The 15992-nt window shown below is 48.9% G+C and overlaps 1 protein-coding gene across 2 annotated transcripts in view; it reads left to right on the forward strand.

The window, feature by feature from the left end:
- Positions 1 to 4644: 4644 nt before the first annotated feature.
- The window catches only part of HSPBP1 (HSPA (Hsp70) binding protein 1), a 163625-nt gene continuing 152277 nt past the window's right edge, over positions 4645 to 15992 (forward strand). Inside the window, exon 1 of one of the 2 annotated variants that reach the window (XM_063942814.1) lies at positions 4645 to 4799. The gene's annotated coding sequence lies outside the window, so the exon portion shown is untranslated. Of the gene's footprint in view, positions 4800 to 5781; positions 6024 to 15992 lie in introns of those variants that run through there. The other variant, XM_063942815.1, reaches the window with a different exon arrangement.

The raw sequence follows: 15992 nt of genomic DNA on the forward strand, positions 1-15992 counted from the left end.
TCGTTTGTTCAACTCTGCATTTAACCCATTCATCACCTTGTCTTCTACTACAGTTTCACAGTGATCTCCGGAACCCGCAAGTAACCCAATTCAGTACTTTTATTTGCTATGTTGTCATAACAAGGATAATTCTTCAGTCTCTCAGTTAACTCTCAAAACTCCATTGCAAATCCTTGCAGTTATCTCTTCATGTCTGCATTATCCAGTTAATAACATTCTGCAGTTCAGCATCACAGCTTGTTTATATTTGCTATGTTGTCATAACAAGGATAATTCTTCACAGTCTCTCAGTTAACTCTCAAAACTCCATTGCAAATCATTACAGTTATCTCTTCATGTCTGCATTATCCAGTTAATAACATTCTGCAGTTCAGCATCAAAGCTTGTTTATATTTGCTATGTTGTCATAACAAGGATAATTCTTCACAGTCTCTCAGTTAACTCTCAAAACTCCATTGCAAATCCTTACAGTTATCTCTTCATGTCTGCATTATCCAGTTAATCATATTCTGCAGTTCAGCATCAAAGCTCGTTTATATTTGGACAATCCAACATTTATTCATCAGCTTGTTTTGCATATGTTTCCATGAACATTTCTTTTATGTATTTTTGAGTTTTCTCTTGCATATTATTCCTGCAATACTTCAGTATAATATGATGATTAACAACTTGTCAGTTAACTCTTTACTGAATTGTTATTTTGAATAAATATATGAATCGGAACTTTCTTTGTCCTCCCTGCTTTCTTCATAGCCCAGCACCTACACCTGTGGTTGGTCCCGGGTTAACGGATTCACAAAAACACCCGGGCCTGACAAAGGTCATCTTTGGCCAAGGTGTCAAACCTGTAAAACTTAACAAAGGTGTCACACCAAACCAAGTTGCTGCACGGCACAACTGTACGACCGAGAAGCCACGGGCAGCCGCCCAGGAAGAACCCACCAACCTTGTGGAGTGGGCCTGAACCGAACTAGGTAGCAGCAGAGCAGCCGAAGTAAAGGCCTGGTGGATAGTTAATTTAAGCCAACGGGCAATGGACTGCTTGGAGGCAGGACGACCAATCTTCTTAGCATCATAAAGGACGAAAAGCGAGTCAGACTTCCTGTGACAAGCAGTCCTTTTGATGTAAATCCTCAAAGCCCTCACCACATCCAGGGACTTTGGAGCAACAGAAGTGTCGGATATCGCAGGAACCCCAATAGGTTGATTCACATGAAAGGCCGACACCACTTTCAGCAAAAATTGTTGCCGAGGTCTGAGCTCCACCCTATCCTCATGAAACACCAAGTATGGGCTCCTAATTCCGACACTTGCCGAGCCGAAGCCAAGGCCAGTAACATAACTGTCTTCCACCTCAGGTATTTTAAAGCAACCTTATGCAAGGGTTCGAACCAATCCGCTTGGAGACAGGTCAACACCACATTGAGGTCCCACGGAGCCGTGGGAAGAACAAAGGGTGGCTGAATGTGCAACACCCCCTTAAAAAGAGTCTTTACTTCAGGAAGTACCGCCAGTTGTTTCTGGAAGAAGATTGACATAGCCGAGATCTGAACCTTGAGAGAGCCTAATCGTAGGCTCTTGTCCACTCCTGCTTGCAGGAACAGTAGAAACCGGCCCAGACGAAATTACACAGGAGAACATTTTTGACCCTCACACCAAGAAACATATTTCTTGCAAATTCAGTGGTACTGTTTTGGAGGTAACCATCTTACGGGTCTGAACCATAGTAGAAACCACCTTGGATGGAAGACCCTTCCTGGTTAAAATTTCCCTCTCAATCTCCAGGTCATCAAACGTAGCCACTGTAAGTCTGGATAGATGAACGGTCCTTGCTGAAGAAGGTCCTTGAGAAGCAGCAGAGGCCAGGATTCCTCCAATGACGGGGTCAGGAGGTCCGCATTCCAGGCCCGTCGTGGCCAATCTGGGGCAATGAGAATTGCCTGAACTCTTTCCTTTTTGAGTCTTTTGAGAACTCTTGGTATTAGAAGAACTGGAGGAAACAGGTAAACGAACTGGTGAGTCGATGGCGTCGTCAGAGCGTCCACCGCCACCGCTTGCGGGTCCCTCGTTCTGGAACAGTAATGACGAAGCTTCTTGTTGAAATTAGAAGCCATCCGGTCTATCTGTGGACAAACCCATCGGTGAACAAGTTGATGAAACAACTGAGGGTGGAGGCCCTATTCCCCCGGATGGAGGTTGTGCCTGCTTAGAAAGTCCGCCTCCCAGTTGGCCACACCTGGAATGTAAACGGCTGAGAGGGCCCTTGCATTGGCTTCCGCCCAGAGGAGTATTCTTGACACCTCTCGCATTGCGGCCCTGCTTCTGGTTCCTCCCTGTCGGTTGATGTATGCTACTGCTGTGGCGTTGTCCGACTGTACCTGGATAGCCTGATTCTGAAGAAGGTATGAAGCCTGTATCAGAGCATTGTAAATTGCCCTGAGTTCCAGGATGTTGATTGGAAGAGTAGATTCCTGAAAGGACCATGTCCCCTGGAACTGCACTTCCTGAGTCACAGCCCCCCAACCCCGAAGGCTGGCATCCGTTGTTAACCATGTTCATGACTGGGTGTTGAAACTCCGACCCTCCACCTTATGGGGAACTTATATCCACCACAGCAGGGAGAGCCGTGATTTCGGTGATAGGGCGATATGCTGATGCATGATTAGGTGAGATCCCGACCATTTGTCCAACAAATCCAGTTAAAACGGTCACGCATGGAACTTGCCACACTGTATTGCCTCGTACGAGGCCACCATCTTGCCCAGCAAGCGGATGCAAAGGTGAATCGAGACCTTGCGAGGTTTCATCACCAACCGGACCATAGACTGAATAGTCGAAGCCCTTGTCCATAGGAAGGTAAACCTTCTGAGACACCGTATCCAGGATCATCCCCAGGAACTGAATTCTCTGATATGGTTTCAAGTGAGACTTCTGGAAATTGAGTATCCATACGTGATCCATAAGCAAACTGGTAGTCAAGTCGATACTGTGCAGTAGTTGTTCCCTGGATATCGCCTTTATGAGATCGTCCAGGTACGGAATTATTTGGACACCCCTCATGCGCAGTTGTAGCATCATTTTCACCATGACCTTTGTGAACACCCTTGGGGCTGTGGAGAGACCAAAGGGTATGGCCTGAAACGGGAAATGCTGGTCCAAAATCGTGAACCTGAGGAACACCTGATGAGGGGGCCAAATTGAGATATGTAGGTATGCGTCCTTTATATCCAGGGACACCAGAAACTCCCCCCTCCTCCAGATTCGCTATCACAGCTCTTTGAGATTCCATCTTGAATTTGAACACCCGAAGATACGGGTTCAGGGATTTGAGGTTCAAGATCGGTCTCACCAAGCCATCCGGCTTAGTAACATCAAAGAGACTTGAGTAAAACCCCTTTTTGTACAGTTGAGGAGGCACTGAAACAGTAACTCCTGTAAAAAGCAGCTTTTGCACTGCCTGCTTTAAGGAAACTCTGGCTTCCTGTGAAGCTGGTAAGCCTGACCTGAGGAATCTCAGAGGAGGGAGTTCCTGGAATTCCAGCCAGTATCCTTGGGATATGAGGACACTCACCCAAGGGTCCCGGCAGGACCCTGCACATATGTGGGTGAAGTGTTGAAGGTGACCACCTACCTGAAAGTCGCCTTGTTGCTGGGGCAAACCGTCACGCAGAGGGCTTTGGAGAAGAGGATCCTGAGGCCTGGTCCGCAGGTCCAACAGCTGCTGATTTATGGGACATACCACAAGTTCCTCTAGCAGCATTGGAAGCACCTCTTGTTTGCCTCTGAATCTGGCCACCCGAAAGGACTGCAAGGAGGGTCCAGGATAGGGACGCCTGGCAAGTGGCGGGGCAGACGACAGATATGTAGATTTACCTGCAGTTGCCTAAGATATCCACTTGTTTAGTTCTTCCCCAAACAAGGCATCACCTGTAAAAGGAAGATCTTCAACCCCTTTTTGGAATCGGCATCTGCTGACCATTGACGTAGCCACAGGGCTCTACAAGCCGATACTGCCATAGCAGTGGTATGGTAATTAATGGTGTCCTGTCAGCTGGGATTACGAACCATTAACTCTTTAGAAAGTTGGTTCGGTCCCCCCCTAAGTCCCACAACGCAGGCAGACTGGTTGCTAACTAGTGTGCCTGACAATAATAAACTAAAATACATTTCTGAAGAAAACTCTCTGGAGAGCAACAGAATCACCCGGCTCCTTTGGCACATTTTCTAAACTGAGTCTGCTATGAGGGGCATAGAGGGGAGCCGCCAGTACACACTATTCAATTCTTAAAGTGCCAGGCTCCAGTGGACCCGATCTGTACCCCAAGGTAATATACTATTCACCGGTATCCACTAGGACGTAAGAGAAAGAACTGTGATGTTCCCCAATGTACTGAAACCCCAGCTTTTACTGTGTATGTTTTGTTAATGCTATATAGCCTTAGCGGCTGTAACTGTTCTATACCACTGTCACATGACATGAGCAGTCAGTAATATAGATATAGAGGGATGCACTATAAACACTTCACTTCGCACTGTAGCTGTCCAGTATGATGAGGGCGGTGAGAAGACTGGCCGGCAGATGGCGCTGTGTGCCAGTGTGCGGGGGACGGCCGGAAGATGGCGCTGTGCATATGTGTGAGTGTTGGCTGGCACTGGCAGGGTGTCGGGCGGAAGAAGATTCTGGAAGAGCCTGGCCCTGGATGAGATCGGCGCACTATATATAATAAAACAGCGCTGGGTGCGGCTGCAGTGGTCGGGCACACGGCAGTTGAGGGAAAGAGATCACCCCATAATCACAGGTAACAGCTGTACAATGTGTGTATGTTATGCTGTATCTCCGAGTATTCGATCCTCTGCCGCAGGTGTTGTGTTTGCTGAATACATGTCAGTGGGAATAACACTGCAGAAGTTACTCTGTAGCAGCTACGGGCTGTCTGGGATTTGATAGCTGTTGTGTAACCACAAGTTCCAGCATTGTTATCTGGCAGAGCTAGTAAATGCAGAGCCATGCTGTCTCGCAGAGCTGTGGCTGCCATAATCCGGATGTGTCTGCACGTAGAGCTTGCTGGGATTTGTAGTTTCCCCTCCTACTTGTGTGAAGCACGGAGATGCCCCATTGCAGCAGCTGGGGGGGGGGATGATACCTCTGCCCCATGTCCTCTCTCCGGCAGCTCAGATGCTGCTGTCTCTATATACACAGATGTGTCTTCATACTTCATTGCTGTAGTCGCACCCAGCAGCCTCTCTTGCCCTATTTGTTTGTGTTCTCTCTGTGGGACTGGCCTCTGAATCTGTGTATGAAGTGCTGCAATTAGGGACGCCTCATTTTTCAATCTCAGGATTCAGTATTGATACCCAGGATTGAGTTGATCAATGAAATTAAATTCAGACTCCCAGAGGAATAAAATAATTGTAATGACCACCAGCGGGCCCAGTCTTACACTAGAGCAGCTGTGTGACAGGCCATCAGAGCAGACTGAGTACTGTGACAGTGAGCGGACCCTGGTAACACAGCAGGCGAGGGCATGTTACACTGTAGAAGGGTGTATACAAAACGGGGGGAAAATGCAGGTTGAAGCAGGCAGAGGCTTCACAGCAGGGAAGAGGAGAACTAAATGCTGTACAGAAGGCACAGAGGGATAGAGGCTCAGCTAAAATTAAATAGGAGAGCCAAGTACCTGAAAGGGTTAACGAGACAGTGCAGAGCAGGTGGTGGAACTTGTTTGTAGTGCAGCCACCTCAGGCAGACCAGCGGAAACAAATAGTGTGAAGATCTGTTCCTACTTCCAGCATGGGGAGAAAGATTCCGCCCCCTCACTCCAGACAAACAGCCAGGGAAGCATCGGGTAGTGAGAGATACCTCCAGCCACTTGAAACAAGCAGCAGCTAGCCCAGTGAAGACCCTGCAGGTGGAGGGAGGACCAGAGGACCAAGACATTGGGCTTCAGTGACAGGCAGCCAGGGAGACGCTGCCAATCACTGGACCAAGACCACAGGGGTAGGAGCACAGCAGGGAGCAGCGGGTGAGTAATTACATGTTATTTCATGCCCCCTAGTCTGCGCTGAGTACTAGTGCTCAGGGCTGAACAGGTTTACAACAAATGTGTGCATGCGCAGCTCAATCCTCAAAATTTTAGGATTAGAGGCACCAATCCTTTTGGGTAAAATCCTGGGATTGGTCTCCCTAGCTACAATGTAGCAGTCACAGCTTTTCTCCAATATAAGTTCTTTTCTCTGACGTCCTAGTGGATGCTGGGAACTCCGTAAGCAGTGCTTAAAGTGGTCCTAGAGAGGTGGTCACCCCCTCCCCACGGTGCCCATGTAATAAAGGTATTGCGCGCGCAGCAAAAAGGGGGTGTGGCCTCAAAAAGAAAGGGGCGTGGTCACACAATAGTAATAATGCCCACAGTAGTAGTACCCAAGTGGAAATTTTGAAGTGGGGGTATGGAAAAGTGAAGGGTGCAATTACTCCTGACAAGGGGGCGTAGCCACGCAAAAGGGGGCGTGCCCTTCAGTGTAGTTTACCACACCATATACCCCTTATACACATTATGCACCACAATAGTAGGACCCCTTTCACATTATACCTCACAGTATGAGCCGAAATTCACATTTATACCACACAGTATGAGCCACATTCATATTACACCACACAGTATGAGCCGAAATTCACATTACACCACACAGTATGAGCTGAAATTCACATTATAGCACACGGTATGAGCCGAAATTCACATTACACCACACAGTATGAGCCGAAATTCACATTATAGCACACAGTATGAGCCGAAATTCACATTATAGCACACAGTATGAGCCGAAATTCACATTATAGCACACAGTATGAGCCGAAATTCACATTATAGCACACAGTATTAGCCGAAATTCACATTACAGCACACAGTATGAGCCGAAATTCACATTATAGCACACAGTATGAGCCGAAATTCACATTATAGCACACAGTATGAGCCGAAATTCACATTATAGCACACAGTATGAGCCGAAATTCACATTACACCACACAGTATGAGCCGAAATTCACATTATAGCACACAGTATGAGCCGAAATTCACATTATAGCACACAGTATGAGCCGAAATTCACATTATAGCACACAGTATGAGCCGAAATTCACATTATAGCACACAGTATGAGCCGAAATTCACATTACACCACACAGTATGAGCCGAAATTCACATTATACCACACAGTATGAGCCGAAATTCACATTATAGCACACAGTATGAGCCGAAATTCACATTATAGCACACAGTATGAGCCGAAATTCACATTATAGCACACTGTATGAGCCGAAATTCACATTATAGCACACGGTATGAGCCGAAATTCACATTATAGCACACGGTATGAGCCGAAATTCACATTATAGCACACGGTATGAGCCGAAATTCACATTATAGCACACGGTATGAGCCGAAATTCACATTATAGAGTGACAGCAGGGACATGGAAAGTGACAGCAGGGACATGGAAAGTGACAGCAAGGGAATACAGTAGGGACTAGGGAGAGAGAAAGACAGCAGGTTAGATTACCTGTTTAGCAGCGGCGGTGGTCTGCGGTGCTGTGGATGAGTAGGCTGTGGTAGGCGTGACGTGGAGGAGGCTGTGGGCCTCGGAGATAGTGCGGAGGCTGTGGGTGCGCAGAGGTCCGAGGGCGGGGCGGCAGAAGAGGGCGGCTGCAGTGGATCTGGAACCAGGCTGGCTTTATTATCCCTGCCGCGGCATCGAGCTCCTGTGACCATGGCGCTAATATTTCAAAACTGCTGCGGACCGGCAGCCAATCAGCGACAGATTTGAACTAGTAGCGCCGCGGTCACAGGAGCTCGATGCAGCGGCAGGGATAATAAAGCCGGCCTGGTCCCAGATCCGCTGCAGCTGGGAGTCTGGAACCTGGGCTTCCAGTGCGGCGGCGATGGTAGGGGTGGAGCGACGGAGGGCGGACCGGGAACGCAGATTCTTTGTCGGCCCATACAGTAATGCCCCCAGCAGTAGCACCCCTTATACAATGCCCACAGTAGTAGTGCCCCTTATGCAATGCCCCCAACAGTAGTGCCCCTTATGAAGTGCCCCCTTTACAATGCCCTCATTAGCTGTGCACCCCATCAGTAATGCCCTTAATGGTAATGCCCCTGTGTAGTATTGCCCCTAGTCGTTTAGCCCCAGTAGTCATGCCCATACTGGTAATGCCCCAGCAGTTATGACCCCAGCAATTTACTCCCCCCCCCCCCCCCCCCCCCCCCTTTAGTTTAGCCTCTGAGTGGTAATGCCCCCAGTAGTTTTGCCCTCATGTAGTTTGCCCCATGTAGTTTATCCCCCAGTGGTAATGCCCCCTGCAGTTGTGCCCCCAGTTGTTTAGCCCCTGTAGTTTAGCCCCCATGTAGTTTGCCAAAGTTAGTAATGTCCCCAGTAGTTTGCCCCCTTGTAGTTATACCCCCAGTAGTTTAGCTCCTGTAATTATGCCCCCTTGTAGTTTAACCCCCAGTAGTAATGCTGCCAGTAGTTTACCCCTTTGTAGCTTGCCCCCTTGTAGTAATGCTCCCAGTAGTTTGCCCCTTGTAGTTTGCCCCAGCAGTAAAACCCCCCAGTAGTTTGCCCCCAGTACTAAAGCCCCCCAGTAGTTTGCCCCTTTGTAGTTTGCCCCAGTAGTAAAGCCCCCCCAGTAGTTTTCCCCTCTGTAGTTTGCCCCAGTAGTAAAGCCCCCCAGTAGTTTTGCCCCTCTGTAGTTTGCCCCAGTAGTAAAGCCCCCCAGTAGTAAAAGCCCCCCAGTAACTAGCCCCCAGTAGAAACACCGCTAGTGGTACACATATAGGAGGGAGGGGGGGAGCACCATACTTACCAAGCCCCGCTCCCGCCGCAGTCCTCTCTCGCCGCCCGCTCCTCGGCACTATGGGAGAGACGTCATGACGTCTCTCCCATAGCGCGCACTGACAGAGCCGGAGCCGCTGCGGAGAGGGAGACGGGCGCCCGCTGGTAACGCGATCTCAGCGGGCGCCCGGCATCTCCCTGCAGCGCCGCCCGGGACATCGGGTTAGGTGAGCCGGGGGAGGCGGAACTGCGTTCCGTCTCCTGGTGGAACTGACGGAACGCAGTTCCGCCCCTTTCCGGCTCACTTTAACCCCTGTCCGTAAGGACCATGGGGAATAGACGGGCTCCGAAGGAGACTGGGCACTCTAAAAGAAAGATTAGGTACTATCTGGTGTGCACTGGCTCCTCCCTCTATGCCCCTCCTCCAGACCTCAGTTAGAGTCTGTGCTTGGCCAGAGCTGGGTGCTCCTAGTGGGCTCTCCTGAGCTTGCTAGAAAAGAAAGTATTTGTTAGGTTTTTTATTTTCAGTGAGATCTGCTGGCAACAGACTCACTGCTACGAGGGACTGAGGGGAGAGAAGCAAACCTACCTGCTTGCAGCTAGCTTGTGCTTCTTAGCCTACTGGACACCATTAGCTTCAGAGGGTTCGAACACAGGGCCCGACCTCGATCGTCCGTTCCCGGAGCCGCGCCGCCGTCCCCCTTGCAGAGCTAGAAGACGGAAGACGACGAAAAACGGCGGCTGAAGACTCCTGTCTTCATTAAGGTAGCGCACAGCACTGCAGCTGTGCGCCATTGCTCCCACAGCACACCACACGCTCCGGTCACTGTAGGGTGCAGGGCGCTGGGGGGGGGGGGGGGGGCGCCCTGGGCAGCAATTAGTATACCTTTTGGCAAACTGCACATAATACAGTTTATAAAACTGTATATGTGCCTAAACCCCCGCCATTAACATTATTAGAGAAGCCCGCCGCGGAGGGGGCGGGGCTTTCTCCCTCAGCACACCGGCGCCATTTTCTCTTCACAGCTCCGCTGGAAGGACGCTCCCCAGGCTCTCCCCTGCAGTATACACTACAACAAGGGTAAAAAAGAGAGGGGGGACACATAAATTTAGGCGCAAAGGGTGATATAAGCAGCTATTGGGAAAAATTCACTCTTTGTTAGTGTAAATCCCTGTGTTATATAGCGCTGTGGTGTGTGCTGGCATACTCTCTCTCTGTCTCCCCAAAGGACTTCTGTGGGGTCCTGTCCTCAGTCAGAGCATTCCCTGTGTGTGTGCGGTGTGTCGGTACGGCTGTGTCGACATGTTTGATGAGGAGGGTTACGTGGAGGCGGAGCAGGAGCAAATAAGTGTGGTGTCGCCCCCGACGGAGCCGACACCGGAGTGGATGGATATGTGGAAGGTGATAACAGACAGTGTCAACTCCTTACATAAAAGGTTTGATGACGCAGCAGCCCTGGGACAGCCGGCTTCTCAGCCCGCGCCTGCCCAGGCGTCTCAGAGGCCATCAGGGGCTCATAAACGCCCGCTAGCTCAGATGGCAGACACAGATGTCGACACGGAGTCTGACTCCAGTGTAGATGAGGATGAGACAAATGTACAGTCCACAAGGGCCATCCGATGCATGATTACTGCAATGAAAAATGTATTGCACATATCTGACATTATTGGTCCCTAGACCTTCCTCCTTTCAGCTTTTGTTGTCCTTATTTTTAATATTTTCTATTTGTCATCTATAATGCCCAAGGAGTGGTTCTGTTGGGTTTGAGACCATGACTGCGAGCAGACCTGGCGCTGCCGCTATATTGCTAGTGACACGCCAGATTTCCATTCTGCACGTCAGTCTGGCCGCTGACCCACATAACCATTCCTATTTTCAGACCGAGACTATAGGAATGAATATAATAGTTTATATGCTAATATGATGAAGGCATTAGTCTCTAAAAATTATAAAAATATATATATATATATCTCTCTCTACACGTGTGTATGTATGTATGTATGTATGTGTGTGTATATATATATATATATATATATATATATATATATATATTTCTTTGTAGTTTATATTGTCCCATGTTATACTAAGGTTTGAGCGCACAAAGATAGCAATATGAAGGGATGTGATGTGATGTGTAGATATGCTTTTATACATAAGTTATCTATGTTAACATTTCTTATAATGAACATAAATAAAGAATAAAATTAAGATATAACAAATTTAATGTCCACTATAATTATGCTATCTATAGTACTGTGTACTTAATCCACCATATGTGCACACATGCTCATATGTTCCTTTCCCCCACTCAGGTGTTGGAGATTATTAAATTATAATTATACAGCTGCTAGAAAGATCTTTAGTATGGCTGCAACCCTATGGGACTATAGTGATTCTGTCCGCATAACAGAAATGTTTTTTTATATATGTTGTTTTATGATAAATTGACAGTCTTATGACTTAATTTAATTATCTATAAATGTTTTTTAAATTTGACCATGTTTAACCAAAACCTCTGTGACACGTTATTTGTGTATGAAGGCTAAGATTCCAATGCACCTGTTGAGCCTCCATACTCACCTGTTCCTAATGATTATAATGGGACAAGGTATAAAAGAACTAAAATAGTGCTCATAGAAGAACTCTGCCTCTTGAAGAAGCCGCCTGAGGTGCGGAGAAACGCGTTGAGGGTACAGAAGAAAGGGCCGCTTTTGACCATTAAGTGTCCCAAGAAGCGCAATACTTATCGGTATTAACCGTTTGTTACAAGCTGCCGGTGAATGATTCAGCTTGCGATTTAATCATCTCACTCACACTTCCCCTGCATTTGGAACATTGTTACACCTTGCCCGGCTGGGCGTTGCTCAGTTGAGCTGGGGGATCTGCACGGCGGTCCGGCGCACTCTCTGTGCCGCACTGAAGAGAACGGTTCTTACCTGATTATACCGCTGACGGATGTCTCACCCATGCACAGGGTGATAACAAGCGGCTTTCAAATACCTATCCCGTGCAGTAAGAGATTACTACGTCTCAGTGAGTAACAGCAACCGGTTGGTTTATTATTCATATTTGCTCCAAGGAAACAGATATTTCTCTAACGTCCTAGTGGATGCTGGGGACTCCGAAAGGACCATGGGGAATAGCGGCTCCGCAGGAGACTGGGCACAAAAGTAAAAAGCTTTAGGACTACCTGGTGTGCACTGGCTCCTCCCCCTATGACCCTCCTCCAAGCCTTAGTTAAGATTTTGTGCCCGAACGAGAAGGGTGCAATCTAGGTGGCTCTCCTGAGCTGCTTAGAGTAAAAGTTTAAATAGGTTTTTTTATTTTCAGCGAGACCTGCTGGCAACAGGCTCACTGCATCGAGGGACTAAGGGGAGAAGAAGCGAACTCACCTGCGTGCAGAGTGGATTGGGCTTCTTAGGCTACTGGACATTAGCTCCAGAGGGACGATCACAGGCCCAGCCATGGATGGGTCCCGGAGCCGCGCCGCCGTCCCCCTTACAGAGCTAGAAGACTGAAGAGGTCCGGAAAATCGGCGGCAGAAGACGTCCTGTCTTCACTAAGGTAGCGCACAGCACCGCAGCTGTGCGCCATTGCTCTCAGCACACTTCACACTCCGGTCACTGAGGGTGCAGGGCGCTGGGGGGGGGGGCGCCCTGAGACGCAATAAAAACACCTTTTTTGGCAAAAAATACATCACCTATAGCTCCTGGGCTATATGGATGTATTTAACCCCTGCCTATTTTTACATAAAAAAGCGGGAGAAAGGCCGCCGAAAAAGGGGCGGAGCCTATCTCCTCAGCACACTGGCGCCATTTTTTCCTCACAGCTCCGTTGGAGGAAGGCTCCCTGACTCTCCCCTGCAGTCCTGCACTACAGAAACAGGGTAAAACAAGAGAGGGGGGGCACTAAATTGGCATATAAAAATATATACAGCAGCTATATTAGGGAAAAACACTTATATAAGGTTATCCCTGTATATATATAGCGCTCTGGTGTGTGCTGGCAAACTCTCCCTCTGTCTCCCCAAAGGGCTAGTGGGGTCCTGTCCTCTATCAGAGCATTCCCTGTGTGTGTGCTGTGTGTCGGTACATTGTGTCGACATGTATGAGGAGGAAAATGGTGTGGAGGCGGAGCAATTGCCTGTGTTAGTGATGTCACCCCCTAGGGAGTCGACACCTGACTGGATGGTCTTATGGAAAGAATTACGTGATAGTGTCAGCACTTTACAAAAGACTGTTGACGACATGAGACAGCCGGCAAATCAGTTAATACCTGTACAGGCGTCTCAAACATCGTCAGGGGCTCTAAAGCGCCCGTTACCTCAGGTCGATACAGACACAGACACGGACACTGACTCCAGTGTCGACGGTGAGGAAACAAACGTATTTTCCAGTAGGGCCACACGTTACATGATCACGGCAATGAAGGAGGTTTTGAACATTTCTGATACTACAAGTACCACAAAAAAGGGTATTATGTGGGGTGTGAAAAAACTACCCGTAGTTTTTCCCGAATCAGATGAATTAAATGAGGTGTGTGATGAAGCGTGGGTTTCCCCCGATAAAAAACTGCTAATTTCTAAAAAGTTATTGGCATTATACCCTTTCCCGCCAGAGGTTAGGGCGCGTTGGGAAACACCCCCTAGCGTAGATAAGGCGCTCACACGCTTATCAAAACAAGTGGCGTTACCGTCCCCTGATACGGCCGCCCTCAAGGAACCAGCTGATAGGAAGCTGGAAAATATCCTTAAAAGTATATACACACATACTGGTATTATACTGCGACCAGCAATCGCCTCAGCCTGGATGTGCAGTGCTGGGGTGGCTTGGTCGGATTCCCTGACTGAAAATATTGATACCCTGGACAGGGACAATATATTATTGACTATAGAGCATTTAAAGGATGCATTTCTATATATGCGAGATGCACAGAGGGATATTTGCACTCTGGCATCAAGAGTAAGTGCGATGTCCATTTCTGCCAGAAGAGGATTATGGACGCGACAGTGGTCAGGGGATGCGGATTCCAAACGGCATATGGAAGTATTGCCGTATAAAGGGGAGGAGTTATTTGGGGTCGGTCTATCGGACCTGGTGGCCACGGCAACGGCTGGAAAATCCACCTTTTTACCCCAAGTCACCTCGCAGCAGAAAAAGATACCGTCTTTTCAGGCTCAGTCCTTTCGTCCCCATAAGGGCAAGCGGGCAAAAGGCCACTCATATCTGCCCCGGGGCAGAGGAAGGGGAAAAAGACTGCAGCAGACAGCCTCTTCCCACGAACAGAAGCCCTCCCCCGCTTCTGCCAAGTCCTCAGCATGACGCTGGGGCCTTACAAGCGGACTCAGGCACGGTGGGGGCCCGTCTCAAGAATTTCAGCACGCAGTGGGCTCACTCGCAAGTGGACCCCTGGATCCTGCAGGTAGTATCTCAGGGGTACAAATTGGAATTCGAGACGTCTCCCCCTCGCCGGTTCCTGAAGTCTGCTTTACCAACGTCTCCCCCCGACAGGGAGGCGGTATTGGAAGCCATTCACAAGCTGTATTCCCAGCAGGTGATAATCAAGGTACCCCTCCTACAACAGGGAAAGGGGTATTATTCCACGCTGTTTGTGGTACCGAAGCCGGACGGCTCGGTGAGACCCATTTTAAATCTGAAATCCTTGAACACTTACATAAAAAGGTTCAAGTTCAAGATGGAGTCACTCAGAGCAGTGATAGCGAACCTGGAAGAAGGGGACTATATGGTGTCTCTGGACATCAAGGATGCTTACCTCCATGTCCCAATTTGCCCTTCTCACCAAGGGTACCTCAGGTTTGTGGTACAGAACTGTCACTATCAGTTTCAGACGCTGCCGTTTGGATTGTCCACGGCACCCCGGGTCTTTACCAAGGTAATGGCCGAAATGATGATTCTTCTTCGAAGAAAAGGCGTCTTAATTATCCCTTACTTGGACGATCTCCTGATAAGGGCAAGGTCCAGAGAACAGTTAGAGGTCGGAGTAGCACTATCTCAAGTAGTACTACGACAGCACGGATGGATTCTAAATATTCCAAAATCGCAGCTGATTCCGACGACACGTCTGCTGTTCCTAGGGATGATTCTGGACACAGTACAGAAAAAGGTGTTTCTCCCGGAGGAGAAAGCCAAGGAGTTATCCGACCTAGTCAGGAACCTCCTAAGACCAGGCCAAGTGTCAGTACATCAATGCACAAGGGTCCTGGGAAAGATGGTGGCTTCTTACGAAGCGATTCCATTCGGCAGATTCCACGCAAGAACTTTTCAGTGGGATCTGCTGGACAAATGGTCCGGATCGCATCTTCAAATGCATCAGCGGATAACCCTGTCTCCAAGGACAAGGGTGTCTCTCCTGTGGTGGTTACAGAGTGCTCATCTCCTAGAGGGCCGCAGATTCGGCATTCAGGATTGGGTCCTGGTGACCACGGATGCCAGCCTGAGAGGCTGGGGAGCAGTCACACAGGGAAGAAATTTCCAGGGCTTGTGGTCAAGCATGGAAACGTCACTTCACATAAATATCCTGGAACTAAGGGCCATTTACAATGCCCTAAGTCAGGCAAGACCTCTGCTTCAGGGTCAGCCGGTGTTGATCCAGTCGGACAACATCACGGCAGTCGCCCACGTAAACAGACAGGGCGGCACAAGAAGCAGGAGGGCAATGATGGAAGTGGCAAGGATTCTTCGCTGGGCGGAGAATCATGTGATAGCACTGTCAGCAGTGTTCATTCCGGGAGTGGACAACTGGGAAGCAGACTTCCTCAGCAGACACGATCTTCACCCGGGGGAGTGGGGACTTCACCCAGAAGTCTTCCACGTGATTGTGAACCGTTGGGAAAAACCAAAGGTGGACATGATGGCGTCCCGCCTCAACAAAAAACTGGACAGATATTGCGCCAGGTCAAGGGACCCTCAGGCAATAGCTGTGGACGCTCTGGTAACACCGTGGGTGTACCAGTCAGTGTATGTGTTCCCTCCTCTTCCTCTCATACCAAAAGTACTGAGAATCATAAGAAGGAGAGGAGTAAAGACTATACTCGTGGCTCCGGATTGGCCAAGAAGGACTTGGTACCCGGAAATTCAAGAGATGCTCACGGAAGACCCGTGGCCTCTACCTCAAAGAAAGGACCTGCTCCAGCAGGGACCAT

Source organism: Pseudophryne corroboree, chromosome 10 (assembly GCF_028390025.1).
Source record: "Pseudophryne corroboree isolate aPseCor3 chromosome 10, aPseCor3.hap2, whole genome shotgun sequence".
Taxonomy (NCBI): Eukaryota; Metazoa; Chordata; class Amphibia; order Anura; family Myobatrachidae; genus Pseudophryne; species Pseudophryne corroboree.